The 6,001-nt window shown below is 54.2% G+C and overlaps 1 long non-coding RNA gene across 5 annotated transcripts; it reads left to right on the top strand.

Annotated features, from left to right (window-relative positions):
• The first annotated feature begins 286 nt into the window (after nucleotides 1–286).
• Nucleotides 287–5,378, top strand: LOC127924365 (uncharacterized). Of its 5 annotated transcripts, XR_008117728.1 has the most exons (5): nucleotides 287–911; nucleotides 2,525–2,576; nucleotides 3,735–3,786; nucleotides 4,675–4,726; nucleotides 4,928–4,971. It is a non-coding gene; the product is annotated as an uncharacterized LOC127924365 (long non-coding RNA). The 5 variants fall into 5 exon arrangements; XR_008117730.1 differs by lacking the exon at nucleotides 2,525–2,576; XR_008117732.1 differs by lacking the exon at nucleotides 3,735–3,786.
• The last annotated feature ends 623 nt before the right edge of the window (nucleotides 5,379–6,001 follow it).

Below are 6,001 nucleotides of genomic sequence, written 5' to 3'. Positions count from 1 at the left end.
GAGAAGAGATGGAGGAGGAGAGAGAGGAGAGATGGATGGAGGAGAGAAGAGATGGAGAAGAAATGGAGGAGAGGAGAAAGAACAGACAAGACAGATTGAGGTGTGTGTGTGGTGTGATTAAGGACCTACCTGAGAGGTGAGACTGTGACTGAGAAGTGGGAGGAGTAAGACTCTGAGTTGAAGTTACTGTTGGTCAGAGTAGGACCTACTGTCAACCACCCTGGAGAGAGAGAGAGACAGACAGAGAGAGAAGAGAGATAGAGAGAGGGAGAGAGGGAGAGAGGGAGAGGGGAGAGGGAGAGGAGGGAGAGAGAGGGGGAGAGAGGAGAGGAGGGAGAGAGATAGAGAGAGAGAGAAATACATTTAACCAAAATAAATGGACCACGACCTGAACAAATCTAGAAGGCTACAATCATCCTCCAGTCCTCTATCTGAATCATCTTTTTTCTCCCCTGAAATCATGGAGGATTCAGAGGATTCCTGATTTCCTGCCGATTCAGAAGATTCCTGATTCCCTGCCGATTCCCTCTCGTTTCAGAGGATTCCTGATTTCCTGCAGATTCAGAAGTTTCCTGATTCCCTGCCCCCTCTCCATGATTAACTCTAGTTGAAGGCTGACTGGGGTACTGCAGGCTAGCTCAGTGCTGCCCCCTCTCCATGATTAACTCTAGTTGAAGGCTGACTGGGGTACTGCAGGCTAGCTCAGTGCTGCCCCCTCTCGTTGATTAACTCTAGTTGAAGGCTGACTGGGGTACTGCAGGCTAGCTCAGTGCTGCCCCCTGAGAGGAATGAATGGTGTCACGTAGAGGAGGTGAGTGGAGGGGAAGGGAGAGGAGAGGAATGAATGGTGTCACGTAGAGGAGGTGAGTGGAGGGGAAGGGAGAGGAGAGGAATGGTGTCACGTAGAGGAGGTGAGTGGAGGGAAGGAGAGAGAGGAATGAATGGGTGTCACGTAGAGGAGGTGAGTGGAGGAAGGGAGAGGAGAGGAATGAATGGTGTCACGTAGAGGAGGTGAGTGGAGGGGAAGGGAGAGGAAGGAATGGTGTCACGTAGAGGAGGTGAGTGGAGGAAGGAGAGGAGAGGAATGGTGTCACGTAGAGGAGGTGAGTGGAGGGGAAGGGAGAGGAGAGGAATGAATGGTGTCACGAGAGGAGGTGAGTGGAGGGGAAGGGAGAGGAGAGGAATGAATGGTGTCAATGAGAGGAGGTGAGTGGAGGGAAGGGAGAGGAGAGGAATGAATGGTGTCACGAGAGGAGGTGAGTGGAGGGGAAGGAGAGGAATGAATGGTGTCAATGAGAGGAGGTGAGTGGAGGGGAAGGGAGAGGAGAGGAATGAATGGTGTCACGAGAGGAGGTGAGTGGAGGGGAAGGAGAGAGAGAATGAATGGTGTCACGTAGAGGAGGAGTGGAGGGGAAGGAGAGGAGAGGAATGAATGGTGTCACGTGAGAGGAGGTGAGTGGAGGGGAAGGAGAGGAGAGGAATGAATGGTGTCACATGAGAGGAGGTGAGTGGAGGGGAAGGAGAGGAGAGGAATGAATGGTGTCACGTAGAGGAGGTGAGTGGAGGGGAAGGGAGAGGAGAGGAATGAATGGTGTCAATGAGAGGAGGTGAGTGGAGGGGAAGGGAGAGGAGAATGAATGGTGTCACATAGAGGAGGTGAGTGGAGGGGAAGGGAGAGAGAGGAATGGGTGTCACGTAGAGGAGGTGAGTGGAGGGGAAGGAGAGAGGAATGAATGGTGTCACGCGTGTAGAGGAGGTGAGTGGAGGGGAAGGGAGAGGAATGAATGGTGTCAATGTGAGAGGAGGTGAGTGGAGGGGAAGGGAGAGGAAATGAATGGTGTGGGAGGAAGGGAGGAGAGGAATGAGTGGAGGAGGTGAAGGAAAAGGAGGAGGAATGAATGTCAATGAGAGGAGGTGAGTGGAGGGGAAGGGAGAGGAGAGGAAATGAATGGTGTCACGTAGAGGAGGTGAGTGGAGGGGAAGGGAGAGGAGAGGAATGAATGGTGTCAATGTAGAGGAGGTGAGTGGAGGGGAAGGAGAGGAGAGGAATGAATGGTGTCACGTAGAGGAGGTGAGTGGAGGGAAGGAGAGGAGAGGAATGAATGGTGTCACGTAGAGGAGGTGAGTGGAGGGAAGGAGAGGAGAGAATGAATGGTGTCACGTAGAGGAGGTGAGTGGAGGGGAAGGGAGAGGAGAGGAATGAATGGTGTCACGAGAGGAGGTGAGTGGAGGGGAAGGAGAGGAGAGGAATGAATGGTGTCACGAGAGGAGGTGAGTGGAGGGGAAGGAGAGGAGAGGAATGAATGGTGTCACGAGAGGAGGAGTGGAGGGGAAGGGAGAGGAGAGGAATGAATGGTGTCACGTAGAGGAGGTGAGTGGAGGGAGGGAGAGGAGAGGAAATGAATGGTGTCAATGAGAGGAGGTGAGTGGAGGGAAGGGAGAGGAGAGGAATGAATGGTGTCACGTAGAGGAGGTGAGTGGAGGGGAAGGAGAGGAGAGGAATGAATGGTGTCAATGAGAGGAGGTGAGTGGAGGGGAAGGGAGAGGAGAGGAATGAATGGTGTCACGTAGAGGAGGTGAGTGGAGGGAAGGGAGAGGAGAGAATGAATGGTGTCAATGAGAGGAGGTGAGTGGAGGGGAAGGGAGAGGAATGAATGGTGTCAATGAGGAGGTGAGTGGAGGGGAAGGAGAGGAAGGAATGGTGTCACGAGAGGAGGTGAGTGGAGGGGAAGGAGAGGAGAGGAATGAATGGTGTCACGTAGAGGAGGTGAGTGGAGGGGAAGGGAGAGGAAATGAATGAAGCCACGAGAGGAGGTGATGGAGGGAAGGGAGGAGAGGAATGAATGGTGTCAATAGAGGAGGTGAGTGGAGGGAAGGGAGAGGAGAGGAATGAAGGTGAGTGGAGGGAAGGGAGAGGAATGAATGGCAGTGTCAGTGGAGGGGAAGGAGAGGAATGAATGGTGTCACGTAGAGGAGGTGAGTGGAGGGGAAGGAGAGGAAATGAATGGTGTCAATGAGGAGGTGAGTGGAGGGAAGGGAGAGGAGAGGAATGAATGGTGTCACGAGAGGAGGAGTGGAGGAAGGGAGAGGAGAGGAATGAATGGTGTCACGAGAGGAGGTGAGTGGAGGGGAAGGAGAGGAATGAATGGTGTCACGTAGAGGAGGAGTGGAGGGAAGGAGAGGAATGAATGGTGTCACGTGAGAGGAGGTGGAGTGGAGGGGAAGGAGAGAGAGGAATGAATGGTGTCAATGAGAGGAGGAGTGGAGGGGAAGGAGAGGAGAGGAATGAATGGTGTCACGAGAGGAGGTGAGTGGAGGGAAGGAGAGGAGAGGAATGAATGGTGTCACGAGAGGAGGTGAGTGGAGGAAGGAGAGGAATGAATGGTGTCACGAGAGGAGGTGAGTGGAGGGAAGGAGAGGAATGAATGGTGTCACGTAGAGGAGGTGAGTGAGGGAAGGAAGGAGAGGAATGGGTGTCAGGGGAGGTGAGTGGAGGAAGGGAGAGGAGAGGAATGAATGGTGTCACGTAGAGGAGGTGAGTGGAGGGGAAGGAGAGGAGAGGAATGAATGGTGTCACGAGAGGAGGTGAGTGGAGGAAGGAGAGGAGGAGGGAATGAATGGTGTCACGTGAGAGGAGGTGAGTGGAGGGGAAGGAGAGGGAATGAATGGTGTCAATGAGAGGAGGTGAGTGGAGGGGAAGGAGAGGAGAGGAATGAATGGTGTCACAAGAGGAGGTGAGTGGAGGGGAAGGGAGAGGAGAGGAATGAATGGTGTCACGTAGAGGAGGTGAGTGGAGGAAGGGAGAGGAGAGGAATGGTGTCACGTAGAGGAGGTGAGTGGAGGGAAGGAGAGGAGAGGAATGAATGGTGTCACGAGAGGAGGTGAGTGGAGGGGAAGGAGAGGAGAGGAATGAATGGTGTCAATGAGAGGAGGTGAGTGGAGGAAGGAGGGAGAGGAATGAATGGTGTCACGAGAGGAGGTGAGTGGAGGGAAGGGAGAGGAGAGGAATGAATGGTGTCACGAGAGGAGGTGAGTGGAGGGGAAGGAGAGGAGAGGAATGAATGGTGTCACGTAGAGGAGGTGGAGTGGAGGGGAAGGAGAGGAGGATGAATGGTGTCAATGAGAGGAGGTGAGTGGAGGGGAAGGAGAGAGAGGAATGAATGGTGTCACGTAGAGGAGGAAGGAGGAATGAGGGAAGGGAGAGGAGAGGAATGGTGTCACGTGAGAGGAGTGAGAGGAGGGAAGGAGAGGAGAGGAAATGAATGGAGGGGTGAAGTGGAGGGGAAGGAGAGGAATGAATGGTGTCACGTGAGAGGAGGTGAGTGGAGGGGAAGGAGAGGAGAGGAATGAATGGTGTCACGTAGAGGAGGTGAGTGGAGGGGGGAAGGGGAGAGGAGAGGAATGAATGGTGTCACGTAGAGGAGGTGAGTGGAGGGGAAGGAGAGGAGAGGAAATGAATGGTGTCACGTAGAGGAGGTGAGTGGAGGAAGGAGAGGAGAGGAATGAATGGTGTCACGTAGAGGAGGTGAGTGGAGGGAAGGGAGAGAGAGGAATGAATGTGTCACGTAGAGGAGGTGAGTGGAGGGGAAGGAGAGGAGAGGAATGAATGGTGTCACGAGAGGAGGTGGAGTGGAGGAAGGGAGGGAGAGGAATGAATGGTGTCACGTAGAGGAGGTGAGTGGAGGGGAAGGGAGAGGAGAGGAATGAATGGTGTCACGTAGAGGAGGTGAGTGGAGGGGAAGGGAGGAGAGGAATGAATGGTGTCACACGTAGAGGAGGAGTGGAGGGGAAGGGAGAGGAGAGGAATGAAGTGTCACGGGAGGAGGAATGGAGTGGAGGGGAAGGGAGAGGAGGAATGAATGGTGCCACGTAGAGGAGGTGAGTGGAGGGGAAGGAGAGGAGGAATGAATGGTGTCAATGAGAGGAGGTGAGTGGAGGGGAAGGGAGAGGAGAGGAATGAATGGTGTCACGTGAGAGGAGGTGAGGAGGTGAATGTGGAGGGAGAAGGGAGAGGAATGAATGGTGTCAATGAGAGGAGGTGAGAGGTGGAGGGAAGGAGAGGAGAGGGAATGAATGGTGTCAATGAGAGGAGGTGAGAGTGGAGGGAAGGGAGAGGAGAGAATGAATGGTGTCACGTAGAGGAGGTGAGAGTGGAGGGAAGGAGAGGAGAGGAATGAATGGTGTCACGTAGAGGAGGTGAGTGGAGGGGAAGGAGAGGAGAGGAATGAATGGTGTCACGAGAGGAGGTGAGTGGAGGGAAGGAGGAGAGAATGAATGGTGTCAATGAGAGGAGGTGAGTGGAGGGGAAGGGAGAGGAGAGGAATGGTGTCACGTAGAGGAGGTGAGTGGAGGGGAAGGGAGGAGGAATGAATGGTGTCACGAGAGGAGGTGAGAGGGGAAGGGAGAGAGGAATGAATGGTGTCACGTAGAGGAGGGGTGAGGGAGGGAAGGAGAGGAATGAATGGTGTCACGTAGAGGAGGTGAGTGGAGGGGAAGGAGAGGAGAGGAATGAATGGTGTCACGAGAGGAGGTGAGTGGAGGGGAAGGGAGAGGAGAGGAATGAATGGTGTCAATGAGAGGAGGAGAGTGGAGGAAGGGAGAGGAGAATGAATGGTGTCACGAGAGGAGGTGAGGAGGGGAAGGAGAGGAGGAATGAATGGTGTCACGAGAGGAGGTGAGTGGAGGGAAGGAGAGAGAGGAATGAATGGTGTCACGTAGAGGAGGTGAGTGGAGGGGAAGGAGAGGAGAGGAATGAATGGTGTCACGAGAGGAGGTGAGTGGAGGGAAGGGAAGGAGAGGAATGAATGGTGTCAGAGGAGAGGAGGTGAGAGGAGGGGAAGAGAGGAGAGGAATGAATGGTGTCAATGAGGAGGTGAGTGGAGGGGAAGGGAGGGAGAGGAATGAATGGTGTCACGAGAGGAGGTGAGGGAGGAAGGGAGAGGAGAGGAATGAATGGTGTCACGTAGAGGAGGTGAGTGGAGGGGAAGGGAGAGGAGGGAAT

The sequence above is a fragment of the Oncorhynchus keta genome, unplaced genomic scaffold (genome assembly GCF_023373465.1).
Source record: "Oncorhynchus keta strain PuntledgeMale-10-30-2019 unplaced genomic scaffold, Oket_V2 Un_contig_3980_pilon_pilon, whole genome shotgun sequence".
Classification (NCBI taxonomy): domain Eukaryota; kingdom Metazoa; phylum Chordata; class Actinopteri; order Salmoniformes; family Salmonidae; genus Oncorhynchus; species Oncorhynchus keta.
This window is presented reverse-complemented; position numbering and strand designations above follow the sequence as displayed.